Below are 18,601 nucleotides of genomic sequence, written 5' to 3'. Positions count from 1 at the left end.
TATTTTATGTGCTTCAGTGTCCTATTTTGTATGTTTTATGTAGACACATTTCACTGATTTGCTGTGTTTCCTCCTTGTTCAATTTGTCTTAATTATTTCACCCGTGTGTATCCCGGATCTCAGCATAAAAGTGATGTTGGACATCATGATTAATGGAGCTTGGTCTCCAGAAACGCGTCGATCCGACCATGTGTAAGGTGTCATGCTGATGTTTTATCCTCTCTATGAAATGTGTTTGTATTGAATAAAAAACTCTGCTTTTCACTACACTGTTGAGCTGGACATTCTTCTTCATTTGGAACACCCAAGCTTGCCTCCTCCATCCCCTCCAGCCAACCACAGACAACAGACAGGGGATCATTATCCTCTTCATCTTCTGACTTTTGCGCACCCATCACCTCTTCCTACTCCATTTGTTTCTTGGCTCCTGCACTTTCACTAACAGTTTGTCTGGTACCATGAGCTCCTCTCGATCACTGTATTTCACCCTCCCATGGCACCTGCCTATGCGGCAATGGTCTGGTACTTGGAGATATTATCTCTTCTGCATCTTCCTCTGCTTCTGCCTCTTCCTCTGGGACCACCACCTCCTCCCACAGACTATTCAAAGTGCTCTCCAGCATTTAGATGACTGGAATAGTGATGCAGATGATGGCATCGTCAGCGCTAAACATCTTAGTATCCATTTAGAAACTGTGCAGAAAGGTGCAGAGGTCCTTCATCTGTGCCCACTCCACAAGCGTGATTTGCACCACGTCCATACTACCTTGGCCCAGTCTATTCTAAAGGACATACTGCAGCAGGGCTCGTCGCTGCTTCCACAGTTGCTGAAACATGTGCAGAGTGGAATTCCACCATGTCGGCACATCGCATATCAGTTAACAGAAAGGCCGAAAGACCTCTGTAGTGATGCTAGTCGCTTACTTGCGTGGTGCGAACGGCATAAGTGAGCATACAGCGACTGTGCTTTCTGCAGCAGTGCATACAGGCAAGGATAGTGGTGGAGAAATTGCTGTTTTACCATGTTGAGGACGTGAGCCATGCAAGGCATGTGTGTAAAGTTTTCCTGGTTTCCATAGCTATCCACAACTCTTGAGTTGTGTGACTACGATTTTCAAGGCATATTAATTTAAACACTGGCTGATTGCGGTGAGTCCTTGCTGCACAGTACAGAGGTGGAGAGATTCTCTCTTCACTGTTAGAACATATGTCTCATTAAGGGAGAGGTTCAAGCTGCAGGTCGAGGCCTATCAGGTGGAGGAGGCAGAAGCAGTGGAGGAAGTGTTAGATATAAAGGTTTGTCCCACAGGCCTATGGGATTCTAAAACTTGTGGAGCAGCCCTTGCCCGCCTGCCCTCACAGCCACCAGAGTCGCCCAGTTCAAAGTCAGTGAGATGTGTTGCCCCTGGCCATGTTTGATTATCCAGGTGTTAGTGGTGAAATTCACACTGGCAGACAGATTTTTTAAAGGAACGGGTAACTATTGTTACCTGCAACAGGCACAGCTTTATTAGAGAAGTAATGGTGACTGGGCAACTGGTATTGGGGGACTCCTATGGCTATCAGCTTTCAGAAACCATCTGTATCCACCAAGCAGAAAGGCACCATTTATGTGGCCAACAGATTGGAGATGATAGAGTTCAAGTTCTTAGCTTTGGAATGTGTAGGAGGAAGCATTCCTTTATGTGACCACAACTAAGGGACCGATGGCTGACTGATTTGCTGAGAGAGGGTGGAGTAGGGTGAACATGGCAATCTGGTAGACTGTGAGTGAGGTGCAGACGGAGATGTTATGATGGCTTGAGAAAGATGTGGTGTACTCAGTGAAGTAAAAACAGCAGGCATCCCCACTTCCATAACAGCTGATGGGCTCTCACTCATCCCGACTATAGTTAGTAAACAAGTGGAGGTTATGCAGGTGGAGAACTGTGTGAGAACACTTGCCATGATGATGGAGGAGGAAGAAGCAGCAGATGCAGTTGATGGGACAGCCGGTGGCTGGTGAGGCCCACTAGTACGCATTTTAGCACAGTGAGATTCCCAAACTAGCACATGTTGATCGCGCACGTGCCGGTTCATTCATGTAGTAGTCAATTTTTTTCAAAGTAACGCCGAGTTTCATAATCCACCCACTCCATGTATTACTTTTGTGGTTTGAATTTGATTTTAATTCAACTTAATCTACTCTATACTTTTTATAACTTGGTGCTGAAAACTTTTCACAATATTTAATATAGAGTCTGACTAATGATATGCAACTGGTAGACTATGCTTTCATCATGTGCATTTATGCCCATTTTTAATGCACCCCATGTTTCTGTTTGCCTTGGCAAAAGCTGCCTGACTCTGCTGTCAACAGATAAAGGGAATCTCTCAGCAGTTTTTTTGCATGGAATCTTAGAGCTGCATAATGTATGGGCGGAGATTCTGATTCTAGCTATATTTCATTTATTGCACTGCTGGGTTTGATTTTGATAAAATCCCTATTTTATCTCTTGCAGGTGTCACATTGATCAGAATGCTGAGCTGTGTATAACCCAGCTCACAGCCCTGATTGGACGTTTCTTATGTACCCTGTACATTGTCAGCAAACTGCCAATCTGTGGTGGGGGCAAGGTTGCACAGATCAGCTGGACCTCCTGACACAGGACACCTAGTTCTGCAATGATAATCTCCTGCTAATAAAACACTGACTTTGTTGAAACTATAGGAAACTTTTTAGTAAGTAACAAATCCCTGAATCAGGCTCTCTGCCCCTAAGATGCTGTTTTCAGATTAAATAGCAAAAAAATGTAACAGATTCCCTTTAAGTTTTCCTTCAACTTGAATTAAAAATCTATTTCCATGCATTTTCCTAATTTCCCAATTACTATCAAAACAAGATATATATATATATATATATATATATATATGTATCTAAAAGGTTGTGAGCTCTCCTTGTAGAACAAATATGTTTGTTTTTTGTACTGGTACAAACTATCTGGGTTGGAAAGAGCCATATTTTCTTTGGCCCACTTAGTTAATGGAATTTGCCAATAACCCTTAGTAAGATCCCGAGTTATTATGTATCTGACGTTACCCAGTTTGTCAGTTAAGCCACCCCGAGCATGAGATATGCATCAAATTTAGAGATTTCATTTAATTTTCAAAAGTCATTGCAAAACCTCCAGGTTCCGTTTGGTTTGGGAATCAAAACCAATAAGCTAGACCATTCTCTTTGTGAGCCTTCGATCACTCCCAGCTCCAACATACATTTGACTTCAGTGGAGATTGCTTCTCGGTGTACCTCTGGTATTCAATAGGGTTTAACTATCTCATGTTTTAATAGATGGTTATTCCAAGTCAGGTCACCGAACTTCATTTTCTTCCTCTGGAGGAATTCACTCAGCATTTGGTCTCTTGGGTCCTCTGCATGTGCTCTTTGACAATAGGTCACACTTTTTCGGTTCGGTCCTTCATCTGTGCTACGTGTTCAATAACACTTTTATATGCGGTTGCCTCAGCTTCCCATGTTTCCTTTGCTATGTCAAATAGACCTCTTGGGTGCCTTCCATTCACTAATTTGAATGGTGAGAAACCAATAGAGACCTATGGTACTTCTCTCACAGAGAACATTAAATATGGTAAAAGATAATCCCAATTGAGTCCATCTTGTTCCACTACCTTTTTAACCATGTGCTTTAGTGTCTTATTGAACCTCTCAACTAGTCCTTCCATTTGATGATATACTGAAGTACCTACACTGGGTACGGAAAGTAGTCAGACCCCTTTAAATTTTTCACTCTTTGTTTCATTGCAGCCATTTGGTAAATTCAAAAAAGTTCATTTTTTTCTCATTAATGTACACTTTGCACCTCATCCTGACTGAAAAAAAGCTGAAATGTTGATATTTTGCGAGGTCACTGCATCGCAGTAATGGCTATGTGGGGCTTCCAGGCTTTCACAAGATGCCAGTGGAGCCCTGAGCACCACCACCGAACCTGCCATACCAGCCTGGGATTTCCCAGAGACCACCGCACTAGCCGCACCAGTCTGGGATGGGAGTCATATCACCAGACCACCGAACAGCTCCTGTGACCCCGCTCCACCAGCGCTTCTGATCGCCCCCCCCGGGGTAAGCTGAATATGGACTATAAGACGGGCCCCCATTTAACACATTAATTTTTTTCCCTATTTTCCTTCTGAAAATGTGGGGTGTGTCTTATAGTCTGGAGAGTGTGTTATTTCCAATGTTTATTTCTGTTAATGTTGATGATTAAAAAATCATCAAAAATAAAAAAAATAAATGATTATGGCTTACAGCCAATGAAAACCCCAAAGTCATTATCTCAGTAAATTAGAATACTTTATAACACCAGCTTGAAAAAGGATTTTATAATCCGGAATATTGGCCTACTGAAATGTACTGTATGTTCAGTAAATGCACTCAATACTTGGTCAGGGCTCCTTTTGCATCAATTACTGCATCAATGCAGCATGGCATGGAGGAGAGCAGCTTGTGGCACTGCTGAAGTTTTATGAAAGCCCAGGTTGCTTTGATAGCAGCCTTCATCTCATCTGCATTGTTGAGTCTGGTGTCTCTCATCTTCCTCTTGACAATACCCCACAGATTCTCTATGGATTTAAGGTCAGGCGAGTTTGCTGGCTAATCAAGCACAGTGATACTGTTGTTTTTAAACCAGGTATTGGTACTTTTGGCAATATGGACAGGTGCCAAGTCCTGCTGGAGAATGAAATTTCAATCACCAAAAAAATTGTCGGCAGAGGGAAGCATGAAGTGCTCTAAAATTTCCTGGTAGACGGCTGCGCTGATTTTGGTCTAGATAAAACACAGTGGACCTATACCAGCAGATGATATGGCTCCACAAACCATCACTGATTGTGGAAACTTCACAACAGACCTCAAGCAGATTGGACGGTGTGCCTCTCCATTCATCCTCTAGACTCTGGGACCTTGATCTCCTTGATCTGAAAACAACACCTTGGACCACTGAGCAACAGTCCTGTTGTTTTTCTCCTTGGCCCAGGTAAGACACTTCAGGCGTTGTCTATTCGGTCATTAGTGGCTTTATACAAGGAATGTGACGTTCATAGCCCATGTCCTGGATACGTCTGTGTGTGGTGGCTCTTGAAGCAATGACTCCTGCAGCAGTCCACTCCATGTGAATCTCTCCAAAATTTTTGAATGGTCTTTTCTTAACAATCCTTTCAAGGCTGCAGTTATCCTGGTTGCTTGTGCACCTTTTTCTATGACACTTTTTGCTTCCACTTAATTTTCCACTAATATTCTTGGCTACAGCACTTTGTGAACATACAGCTTCTTTAGCAATGACCTTTTGTGGCTTACCCTCCTTGTGGAGTGTGTCAATGACTGCCTTCTGGATGTCTATCAAGTCAGCAGTCTTCCCCATGAGTGTGGAGCCTACTGAAACAGACTAAGGGACCTTTTTAAATGCTTAGGAAGCCTTTGCAGGTGTTTTTTTTTTAATTATTCTAATTTACTGAGATAATGACTTTTGGGTTTTCATTGGCTGTAAGCCGTAATCATGAACATATAGTAGATGTAATGCAGAATAGACTTTACTTCTATGCATTTCGTGGTGATCACACCACTTCCTCAGGATAGTCTATACACATACACAGAGACTAGTGTTGAGCATTCCGATACCGCAAGTGTCGGGTATCGGCCGATACTTGCTGTATCGGAATTCCGATACCGACTTCCGATATTTTTTCAATATCGGAAGTCGGCATCGGAATCGGAAGTTCAGTTGATTGACAGCCTGACGTCATCATGATGCGCGGTGTCTGCGCATCATGATGCGCCGTCATTTCGGGCCTTCCGGGGGTCTCTGCCGGCCTGCCGGGGGGCTGTGTGGACTGCCCGGGGTCTGTACCGGCCTGCCGGGGGGCTGTGCCGGCCTGCCGGTGGTCTGTGCACCCTGTGGGGGTCTGTACCGGCCTGCCGGGGGGCTGTGCCGGCCTGCCGGTGGTCTGTGCACCCTGTGGGGGTCTGTACCGGCCTGCCGGGGGGCTGTGCCGGCCTGCCGGTGGTCTGTGCACCCTGTGGGGGTCTGTACCGGCCTGCCGGGGGGGCTGTGCTGATGTCCGGGGGTCTGTGCAAGCATCGTCCGATGGGACTACAAGTCCCAATGATGGGACAGTAGTACTCCCATCATCCGGCTAATGTGTTAAATGTTAAAAAAAAAAAAAAAAAAATACTACATACATACTACATGCATGCTACATACATACTACATGCTACATACATACTACATACATACCACATACATACTACATACATACTACATACATACCACATACATACCACATACATACTACATACATACTACATACATAACACATATATACTACATGCATGCTACATACATACTACATGCTACATATATACTACATGCATACTACATACATACATACATAAAAAACAAATCTGAACTGAGAAAAGTAAGTTAATGTGTATGCACAATGTAAGTGCATATTAACACATGACCATTAACCAGAGAAAACAAAAAGCAAAAAACACAAATATCCTGAACTAAAAGTAAAAAATATACTGCAAATAATGCATAAAGGTAATAATAATAATAAGGGTATTTAGTAAACATAATTTTGATCAAAATAATGAACAAGCCATCCCGCCACGTCACGGCAACCCTTGTGGGACAGTCCCTACTCTAGTACTTAAAAAAAAAAAAGTCCCTAGTCTCACTTTATGCCATTGCTGTGTGGGAAATTCCCACGCAGCAATGGCATAAAGTGAGACTAGGGACTTTTTTTTTTTTAAGTGGCGGAGGAATACAGTGCAGAAGGATACCTACCTTCCGTCATTGGATTCCTGCAGCCCATAGAGAACGGCAGCAACAGCTGATGCTGCAGTTCTCTACCCAAGATCGTCGTGGGACACACTCGTGGACTGCTTCGGATCGTGGGTGAGTATTTTTGTGGTTTGTTATGCTAATATTTATTCCGTAAAAGACAATGGCTTCGGGGAACAATGTGACAAGTATTGGTAAGTATGTTACTCTATGTTATATGTACTGTATGTCTATGTATGTATTGTATGAATGTATTGTATGTAGTATGTATGTAGTATATATGTGGTATGTATGTAGCATGTAGTATGTATGTAGTATGTATGTGGTATGTATGTAGCATGTAGTATGTATGTAGCATGCATGTAGTATGTATGTAGTATGTATGTAGCATGTAGTATGTATGTAGCATGCATGTAGTATATATGTAGTATGTATGTAGTATGTATGTAGCATGTAGTATGTATGTAGCATGCATGTAGTATATATGTAGTATGTATGTAGCATGTAGTATGTATGTAGTATATATGTAGTATGTATGTAGCATGTAGTATATATGTAGTATGCATGTTGCATGTAGTATATATGTAGTATGCATGTTGCATGCATGTAGTATGCATGTTGCATGCATGTAGTATATATGTAGTATGTATGTAGTATATATGTTGCATGTAGTATATATGTAGTATGCATGTTGCATGCATGTAGTATATATGTAGTATGTATGTTGCATGTAGTATATATGTAGTATGCATGTTGCATGTAGTATATATGTAGTATGCATGTTGCATGCATGTAGTATATATGTAGTATGTATGTTGCATGTAGTATATATGTAGTATGTATGTTGCATGTAGTATATATGTAGTATGAATGTAGCATGTATGTAGCATGTATGTAGTATGTAGTATGCATGTTGTATGTATGTAGCATGTAATTTTTTTTTTTTTTTTTACATTCAACACATTAGCCGGATGATGGGACTACTACTGTCCCATCATTGGCTAATGTGTCAATCACTGTCATGGTAGCAGGCATCGCCCGATGGGACTTGTAGTCCCATCGGACGATGCCTGCACAGACCCCCGAAGCCTGCACAGCCCCCCGGAGCCTGCACAGCCCCCCGGCAGGCCGGCACAGCCCCCCGGCAGGCCAGCACAGCCCCCCGGAGCCTGCACAGCCCCCCGGCAAGCCGGCACAGCCCCCCGGCAGGCCGGCACAGCCCCCCGGCAGGCCGGCACAGCCCCCCGGAGCCTGCACAGCCCCCCGGCAGGCCGGCACAGCCCACCGGAGCCTGCACAGCCCCCCGGCAGGCCAGCACAGACCACCGGAGCCTGCACAGACCCCCCGGCAGGCCGGCACAGCCCCCCGGCAGGCCGGCACAGACCACCGGAGCCTGCACAGACCCCCTGGCAGGCCGGCACAGCCCCCCGAAAGGCCCGTACAGACCCCAGAGAGGCTGTACAAGGGAAAAACAGGATTTTTCTTATTCCGATACCGGAAGTCCCATAGACTCGAATGGGACTTCCGGTATCGGAATCGGCGATACCGATACTTTTTTTTAAGATCGGCCGATCCATTCCGATCCGATACTTTGAAGTATCGGACGGTATCGCTCAACTCTAACAGAGACGCTTCCTTTCAAAAAAACGCCACACCCTGTGGGCGAGGAATCAGACTTAAACACATATTTAAACACATATGTACATCATAAAACACACACAAAACAATCAAAAAACATAATGGAGTATATCACTTAAAATCATTGATCATACATGTAAAAATCGAAATACAGAGAGGCACAATAAAAAAATAGTTAAAAAAATACATTTTGCAAGCTGGTGGAGTGCTTGAACCTATGGCGTTAACCCATTCATTCTTTGTCAGGACCCTGCTACTGTTGTTTTAAATCATTGAGCCATGGGTGGATTGGATTGGATCTCTTTATTTGTTGGTAGTTTCACAAGAGTCTGTGAAATCAAAGAGGTAAAAGTGGAAAAAAACACACCATTATGTGTTATGATTGCTTTGTGTGTGTTTTACGATGTATATATGTGTTTAAATATGTGTTTAAGTCTGATTCCTCGCCCACTAGGTGTGATTTTTTTTCTTTTTAAAGGAAGTGTCTTCATCTGCCTCCTTTGCTATAAATAACAGACCCTGTATGTGTATGTGTATAGACTGTCCTGAAGAAGTGGTGTGATCACCATGAAACGCATAGAAATAAAGTATATTCTACACTACATCTACTTGGACATCTTTGGTACATTATCCTGACAGGCAAGCAGCACAGTCTGATGCCCCATTCTCTTCACCTAGCAAAGGATCATCACATCGGGGCTTCTAGCAGCCGCCAATGCTAAGTGCAATGGTTGTGTCTCACACAACCGTAATAGGTGAGTGAATTTGTATTATCTCTCACAAATATTCCCTTTATCTCGGATAAGACCCTATGTGCACTCTATATTCCTTCTAGCTACCTTATATTCATCAACATAAACAGAAATAAACGTTTGAAATAGGTCACTCTCTTTGAAATGACTCTATATAATATATGAGTTTCACTTTTTGCTTTTTGAAGAACTTAAATAAATTAACTTTTTGATGATATTCTAATTTTGTGAGAAGCACCTGTATATTTACTGTATATAGACTGATCTGGAAAAAACTAAGAGACCACTGCACAGTTTTATAAAAATCACCTTCTCTACATGTCTGACAGCCATTCCATTCCAGTGTCAGTTGAACTCCAACCAGAGTACACCTCATTCTACTTAATGTGCTTCTGATTAGGTGATCAACTGAACCAAATCTTATTTAACGAAGGAAAGTATAAAAAAAACCCTGTTGTGGGGTTCACAATCCTCTTGCAATAGGACAAGATGGATGGCAAAACAAGTGCTAGTAATATCACAAAAATAATAGGAATAAAAAAATAACTTTTAACCATGCCAAAGGAGTTGAAAAGAAAAGTCTTGTGTGTGGAAAAGAACAGCTCAATTCTGGCTTTACTAACAGAGGGATACAGTAATTGTCATGTTGTCTGCATCCTTAAAATTTCTAAGACAGCAGTCCATTACAACAAGGTCAAGCAGAAGACATTGGGGACAACAAAGCTACAATCCGGCAGAGGGCGAAAACGACTCTCCACTTTATGGGGATGACCATCATCTTATTTGAATGTCACTCTGCAACCACAGGATGACATCAAGTGACCTACAAAAGGAATGGCAAATGGCAGCTGGGATGAATGCATGGCAAGAACAGCTCATAACAGGCTCCTAGAGGCAGGGCTCAAGTCATGTAAAGCTAGTAAAGCTAGAAAAAAGCCTTTCATCAATCATCAATGAAAAGGAAAGGAGATCCAGGCTGAAGCTTGCCAAAGACCATAAGAATTGGACCATAGAGGTAATCTTCTCTGATGAGTCTAATCTTCAGCTTTGCCCAACACCTGGTCACCTAATGGTTAGGTGGAGATCTGGAGAGGCATACAAGCCACAGTGTCTTGCACCCACTGTGAAATTTGGTGGAGGATCGGTGATGATTAGAGTTGAGCGATACCGTCCGATACTTCAAAATATCGGATCGGAATGGATCGGCCGATCTTTAAAAAAAGTATCGGTATCGCCGATGCCGATACCGGAAGTCCCATTCAAGTCTATGAGACTTCCGGTATCGGAATTGGAAAAACCCTTTCCTGCCCTTGTACAGCCTCTCGGGGGTCTGTACGGGCCTTCCGGGGGTCTCTGCCGGCCTGCCGGGGGGCTGTGCGGACTGCCCGGGGTCTGTACCGGCCTGCCGGGGGGCTGTGCCGGCCTGCCGGGGGGCTGTGCACCCTGTGGGGGTCTGTACCGGCCTGCCGGGGGGCTGTGCCGGCCTGCCGGGGGGCTGCGCTGATGTCCGGGGGTCCGTGCAGGCACCGATCCATTCCGATCCGATATTTTGAAGTATCGGACGGTATCGCTCAACTCTAATCATCACCGATCCTCCACCAAATTTCACAGTGGGTGCAAGACACTGTGGCTTGTATGCCTCTCCAGATCTCCACCTAACCATTAGGTGACCAGGTGTTGGGCAAAGTGAGACTAGGGACTTTTTTTTTTTTAAGTGGCGGAGGAATACAGTGCGGAAGGATACCTACCTTCCGTCATTGGATTCCTGCAGCCCGTAGAGAGCGGCAGCATCAGCTGATGCTGCAGTTCTCTACCCAAGATCGTCGTGGGCACACTCGTGGACTGCTTCGGATCATGGGTGAGTATTTTTGTGGTTTGTTATGTTAATATTTATTCCGTAAAAGACAATGGCTTTGGGGAACAATGTGACAAGTATTGGTAAGTATGTTACTCTATGTTATATGTACTGTATGTCTATGTATGTATTGTATGAATGTATTGTATGTAGCATGCATGTAGTATGTATGTAGCATGTATGTAGCATGTAGTATGTATGTAGCATGTATGTAGCATGTATGTAGTATGTAGCATGTAGTATGTATGTAGTATGCATGTAGTATATATGTAGTATGTATGTAGTATGCATGTAGTATATATGTAGTATGTATGTAGTATGTATGTAGTATATATGTAGCATGTAGTATGTAGCATGCATGTAGTATATATGTAGTATGTATGTAGCATGTAGCATGCATGTAGTATATATGTAGTATGTATGTAGCATGTAGTATGTATGTAGCATGCATGTAGTATATATGTAGTATGTATGTAGCATGTAGTATGTATGTAGTATGTATGTAGCATGCATGTAGTATATATGTAGTATGTATGTAGTATATATGTAGCATGTAGTATGTATGTAGCATGCATGTAGTATGTATGTAGCATATATGTGGTATGTATGTAGCATGTAGTATGTAGCATGCATGTAGTATATATGTGGTATGTATGTAGCATGTAATATGTATGTAGCATGTATGTAGTATGTATGTAGCATGTAGTATGTATGTAGCATGTAGTATGTATGTAGCATGTAGTATGTATGTAGCATGTAGTATGTATGTAGCATGCATGTAGTATGTATGTAGCATGCATGTAGCATGCATGTAGTATGTATGTAGCATGTAGTATGTATGTAGCATGCATGTAGTATATATGTGGTATGTATGTAGCATGTAGTATGTATGTAGTATGTATGTAGTATGTATGTAGTATTTTTTTTTTTTTTTTTAAAACATTTAACACATTAGCCGGATGATGGGACTACTACTGTCCCATCATTGGCTAATGTGTCAATCACTGTCATGGTAGCAGGCATCGCCAGATGGGACTTGTAGTCCCATCGGACGATGCTTGCACAGACCCCCGGACATCAGCACAGCCCCACGGCAGGCCGGCACAGCCCCCCGGCAGGCCGGCACAGACCCCCACAGGGTGCACAGACCACCGGCAGGCCGGCACAGCCCCCCGGCAGGCCGGTACAGACCCCGGGCAGTCCACACAGCCCCCCGGCAGGCCGGCACAGCCCCCCGGCAGGCCGGCAGAGACCCCTGGAAGGCCCGAAATGACGGCGCATCATGATGCGCACACACCGCGCATCATGATGACGTCATTTCGGCTGTCAATCAACTTTGAACTTCCGATGCCGATGCCCGATATTGAAAAAATATCGGATGTCGGTATCGGAATTCCGATACAGCAAGTATCGGCCGATACCCGATACTTGCGGTATCGGAATGCTCAACACTAGTGATGATACATACATATACTGTACATGCTGATGCAAAAGTAGGTATATATTATAATTAGAGTTGAGAGAAACGAGTCGAAAAAATTCAAAAGTCGCCGACTTTTGGCAAAGTCGGGTTTCATGAAACGAAACCCGACCCTAGGATGAGGTCGGCCACGAGGTCGGCGACTTACGTGTCAAAGTCGCGTTTCAAAAGTTTGTTTTGCGCTCTTTTTCAGCCAATCAGGATCCACGGACACTGTGGGCAACGTGATGACATAGGCACGGGTCACCACCATCTTTCAGAAGGGCATGCAAGTGATTGGCTTGCTTTGGTGGGCATCACAGGGGGTATAAAAGGGCGTGCACGCCGACCGCCATCTTACTTCTGCCGATCTTAGTATAGGGAGAGGTTGCTGCTGATTCTGTAGGGAGAGCGTTAGGCAGGGAAGAAGACAAAAAAACTGCTTCTGCTGCTAGCGATTTGGCCTGCACAACACACCAGTCACTGTGTGTGCAGTGCAAGGGGAGGCTATATAGTGGTGTATCAGTGGTGTTGGTTGTTGGGCTGCCTTCTAAGGCTTCCTGACATTCCTGCATTGCTGTTTACCCACTGCTCCGCAAACTGATTTTTTTAAAAGCAATCCAATCTCCCTTATCCTCTAGTCACTTTTGTCACAGCTGTGCCATCGAGCCTGTCACATAGCGCTCAGATATTCATTGGGCCTCACACAATCCAAAAGTGTCCAGTGTCCAAAAGTGTGTGCAGAGATTCAAAATCTCCCTTATCCTCTAGTCACTTTGGTCACAGCTGTGCCATCGAGCCTGTCACATAGCGCTCAGATATCAGTGGGCCTCACACAATCCAAAAGTGTCCATCCAGTGTACAAAAGTGTGTGCAGAGATTCAAAATCTCCCTTATCCTCTAGTCACTTTGGTCACAGCTGTGCCATCGAGCCTGTCACATAGCGCTCAGATATCAGTGGGCCTCACACAATCCAAAAGTGTCCATCCAGTGTCCAAAAGTGTGTGCAGAGATTCAAAATCTCCCTTATCCTCTAGTCACTTTGGTCACAGCTGTGCCATCGAGCCTGTCACATAGCGCTCAGATATCAGTTGGCCTCACACAATCCAAAAGTGTCCAGTGTCCAAAAGTGTGTGCAGAGATTCAAAATCTCCCTTATCCTCTAGTCACTTTTGTCACAGCTGTGCCATCGAGCCTGTCACATAGCGCTCAGATATTCATTGGGCCTCACACAATCCAAAAGTGTCCAGTGTCCAAAAGTGTGTGCAGAGATTCAAAATCTCCCTTATCCTCTAGTCACTTTGGTCACAGCTGTGCCATCGAGCCTGTCACATAGCGCTCAGATATCTGTGGGCCTCACACAATCCAAAAGTGTCCATCCAGTGTCCAAAAGTGTGTGCAGAGATTCAATATCTCCCTTATCCTCTAGTCACTTAGGTCACAGCTGTGCCATCGAGCCTGTCACATAGCGCTCAGATATCAGTGGGCCTCACACAATCCAAAAGTGTCCATCCAGTGTCCAAAAGTGTGTGCAGAGATTCAAAATCTCCCTTATCCTCTAGTCACTTTTGTCACAGCTGTGCCATCGAGCCTGTCACATAGCGCTCAGATATCAGTGGGCCTCACACAATCCAAAAGTGTCCAGTGTCCAAAAGTGTGTGCAGAGATTCAAAATCTCCCTTATCCTCTAGTCACTTTGGTCACAGCTGTGCCATCGAGCCTGTCACATAGCGCTCAGATATCAGTGGGCCTCACACAATCCAAAAGTGTCCAGTGTCCACAAGTGTCTGCAGAAATTCAAAATCTCCCCTGTCCTATAGACACCTTGTACCTTGTTTTACATTACTATATAGTTTGTTGGATTTTGTCTACATTTCTACCAAAAATGAGGAAGGCTGGTGGAAGAGGCCGTGGAATTGGGCGGGGGTTGGCAGCTGGTAATGATGGTGTTGGTGGTGGATCTGATGGTAGTGGCAAGAGCAAAATAGGACCGAATGCAGGAGGTGCTGACCCTGCGTCATCGTCTGGCTACATAAGGCCTCGAACGCTTAGTTTTCTAGGAGTTGGCAAACCGCTTTTAAAGCCATAGCATCAGGAAAAAGTTTTGTCTTACATTGCTGACTCAGCCTCCAGCTCTATCGCCTCCTCTTCTTCAGTTGTAAAAAGTAAAAGCACTGAGTCGTCATTGGAGGCTCATGTTCATGAACCACACCTTTCCTTGTGTCCTTCACCCCAACGAAGATTGAAGGATGACGCAGGCCATACTACTGATTACTCCATGGAGCTGTTTTCACATACCATGCCTGGATTATCAAGTCAAATGGTGAATTACCCAGGCCAAGATGAATCTGACATGGAGTGCACTGATGCACAGCCGCTGATGGATGATTCTGCTGGTACATTCACTCAGAGCACTACATTGTCCTCGCAGTGTACAGAGCCAGATTCTGACCCTGATGAGACTCAGGTGCCCCTTCCCGCACACTATACCACCATACACGGTGACACAGAAGACGGTGCATATGACATAGAAGAGGAGGTGATGGATGACCCAGTTGTTGACCCAGATTGGCATCCATTGGGGGAAGAGGGTGCTGCTTCCAATAGCTCAGATGAGGAGCATCCACAGCAGACATCGACATCGCAACAGCTGTTATCTGGCAGGCCCGGAGCACTCCAAAGACAAGTTCCAAACATCAAAAGAGTTGCTGGACAGCTTGTCCAGAGGGTCAAAAGATCACAGCGTGCTAGGCCGCAAAATGTCTGCCAAAGTAGGAAGAGTGCAGTGTGGCACTTTTTTGAACAAAATCCTCATGATCAGGCCAAGGTTATCTGTAAGAAGTGCGCAAAGACCTTTAGCCGAGGGAAAAATCTGAAAAATTTGAATACCAGTTGCATGCTTAGACATTTAACCAGCATGCACTTGCAAGCGTGGACACAACACCAAACCTCAAGTGCCACATGTGCAACTGATCACAACGAAGGTAGTCAGCAACGCTACATTGTTTCCCCCACTGTAAGCCCACCGGTTAGCACAGCAGCAAATGTTGAGGTGTCGTTGCAAGACCACAGCAGTCAGGGAATCCCACTGTTATATCAACGAAAGACTGATTCTAGGCCATCAGAAAGAACACCAACTCCATCACCATCATCAACCCTCTCTCAGTCCGCCCTGTCCACCGCTACTTCCACCATATGCAGCTCTCAAGTCCAGCTCACCCTCCCAGACACTATGAGTAGGTCAAGAAAGTACTCAGTCTCTCATCCGCGTACACTGGGTTTGAACGCCCACATTGCCAAACTAATCTCGTTTGAGATGATGCCCTTTCGGTTGGTGGAAAGCACAGCTTTCCGCGAACTCATGGCCTATGCAGTACCACGCTATGACCTACCCAGTCGCCACTTCTTCTCTCGCAAAGCCATCCCAGCCCTCTACCATCATGTGAAAGACCGCATTGTCCATGCACTCAAGCAGTCAGTGAGCGGAAAGGTGCACCTCACAACTGATGCATGGTCCAGTCGGCATGGCCAGGGCCGTTACGTGTCCATCACTGCGCACTGGGTTAATGTGGTGGATGCAGGGTCCACAGGGGACAGCGGTGGTGGGACAGTGCTGCCTAGCCCACGGTATAGGAAACAGTTGGCTGTAGGCGTTCGACCCTCCTCCTCCTCCTCCAGAAGCGAAAGCTCGTCCACAGAGCGCAGTCGTACGAGCACTCCATCTGCAGCTGCCACTGTTGCACACGATGTGTCCCCCTATCGAGCAGCTAGTGGAAAGCGTCAGCAGGCTGTGTTGCAGATGATGTGTTTGGGTGACAGACACACCGCCGAGGTGCTGGCCGAGTACTTGAAGCGACAAACTGAGTCATGGCTGGGCAGTGTACATCTTGAGGCAGGCAAGGTAGTTAGTGATAACGGCCGTAATTTTGTGGCAGCCATAGCCCTTTCAAAACTCAGCCACATACCTTGCTTGGCTCACACCTTGAACCTGGTGGTGCAGTGCTTCCTCAAAAATTATCCGGAGCTAACAGCCCTGCTCCAGAAGGTGCGAAGACTGTGCGCGCACATCCGCCGGTCACCTGTACACTCCGTTCGTATGCAGAAGCTGCAGCGATTGCTCCACCTTCCCAACCACCGCCTCATTATCGACATTGCAACAAGGTGGAACTCCACCCTGCACATGGTGGAGCGGCTGTGCGAGCAGAGGCAGGCCATAATGCATTTGTGGGAGGATACACGGCCAGGCACTTTGAGAGCAGACATGGAGTTGACAGGTGTGCAGTGGTCGAAGCTGAAAGACCTTTGTAAAGTCCTTCAGTGTTTTGAGGAATGCACACGGCTGGTAAGCGCAGACGACGCCATCCTAAGCATGAGCATCCCACTTATGCGTCTGCTCATGCAAACTTTGACGCACCTTAAGGAGAAGGCGTCTGCAGCCAATGTTGATGAGGAGGAAGAGGAGGAGGGAATCCTTGATGACATTCAGCCATTGTCTGCTCAGGGACCTCTCCTGGACGAGGTGGAGGAAGAAGAGGAGGAGGAGGATGATGATGGGGATGATTACTTAGGGGAGGAGGATGCATCTCGTGGGGCAAGTGAAAATGTTGGCGTGGCAAGGTCTGGTACAGGGTTTGTGCGTGACTGGAGGGATGTGGATTTGCCAGAAAGTGCTCCTCCACCCAGCACTCGCAGTGCATCATTGACACCGGGAACATTGGCCCACATGTCAGATTATGCCTTGCGGATCCTAAAAAGGGACCCCCGCATTGCCAAAATGATGAACGATGACGACTACTGGTTGGCCAGCATCCTGGATCCACGCTATAAAGGCAAATTACAAAACATCATGCCACAGGAGAACCTTGACCTAATATTGGCTAATAAACAAGCAACTCTGGTAAATCGGTTGCTTGAGGCATTCCCAGCACACAGCAGCGGTGATGGTTCTCACACGAGCCGTACGGGCCGGGGGCAGCTTGGCAGAGGTGTTCATGGTGCACACAGCAGAAGTGGCATTGGAGACAGGGGTTTCATGACAATGTTGTGGACTGATTTTTCAAATACCGCTCACACAACTGGTAATACTGCATCGATGGAAAGTGACAGGAGACAGCAGTTGTCAACTATGGTTACAAACTACTTTTCCTCCCATATCGATGTTCTCCCACACAGGTCATTCCCCTTTGACTATTGGGCCGCTAAACTGGACACCTGGCCTGAATTGGCCCAATATGCCTTACAGGAGCTCGCTTGCCCAGCTGCAAGTGTGCTATCGGAAAGAGTCTTCAGTGCAGCTGGATCAATCCTGACAGAAAAAAGGACCCGTCTGTCAACCCAAAATGTGGATGATCTAACCTTCATTAAAATGAACCACGCATGGGTTTCCAAGGATTTTGTCCCACCTTCCCCTGATGACACATAGGGTGACAGAAAAATTGCTTGCTTTGGTCCACCTCTTCCTGGTATTTCACCTATTTCGCCTTTTGCATCAGCTGAATGTCCAACATCAACATATGCCACTTTCTAAAACTCCCTAACTGTGCTGCCTCCCCCCCCATGGCCCGGGGTCACCACCTAGCACACGACACCGTGCGAGTGCCGTTGCCCTGGACAGGTGGGTAGGCCGACTCTTGGGCGTGGGCACTGGCACAGGGTCCCTCATAGTGCAATCAAGTGTCTCTGACGGTGGTGGTGCACACCCGCCGTCAGACACACCGCTGTACTATGAGGGGCCCAGTGCCAGTACCGACGCCCACGAGTGGGCCCCCCTTGCTTTACCTCTCCCTGCTCCTCCGCTGTGTAATCTGGGCCGTCAAATCCATACTGTGCCTGACACCGTCTGAGCCTGCCTCCTGATGTATAGACATATATTTTGAATGTGTACGCTATCCATACATGTTATCCGGGGATACGGTACCCTTTCTAACCTTTGTGCAATCACGTGCAATCCATACTGGGCCTAACACCGTCTGAGCCTGCCTCCTGAGACATATATTTTGAATGTGTACGCTATCCATACATGTTATCCGGGGAAACGGTACCCTTTCTAACCTTTGTGCAA

The 18,601-nt window shown here is 45.7% G+C and overlaps 1 protein-coding gene across 2 annotated transcripts in view; it reads left to right on the top strand.

Annotated features, from left to right (window-relative positions):
• TMEM132C (transmembrane protein 132C) overlaps window positions 1-18,601 on the top strand; it is a 982,344-nt gene that overhangs the window by 688,646 nt on the left and 275,097 nt on the right. The gene's annotated exons all lie outside the window — the stretch shown is intronic.

Source organism: Dendrobates tinctorius, unplaced genomic scaffold (assembly GCF_039654945.1).
Source record: "Dendrobates tinctorius isolate UK_male_01 unplaced genomic scaffold, ASM3965494v1 ptg000243l, whole genome shotgun sequence".
Classification (NCBI taxonomy): Eukaryota; Metazoa; Chordata; class Amphibia; order Anura; family Dendrobatidae; genus Dendrobates; species Dendrobates tinctorius.
This window is presented reverse-complemented; position numbering and strand designations above follow the sequence as displayed.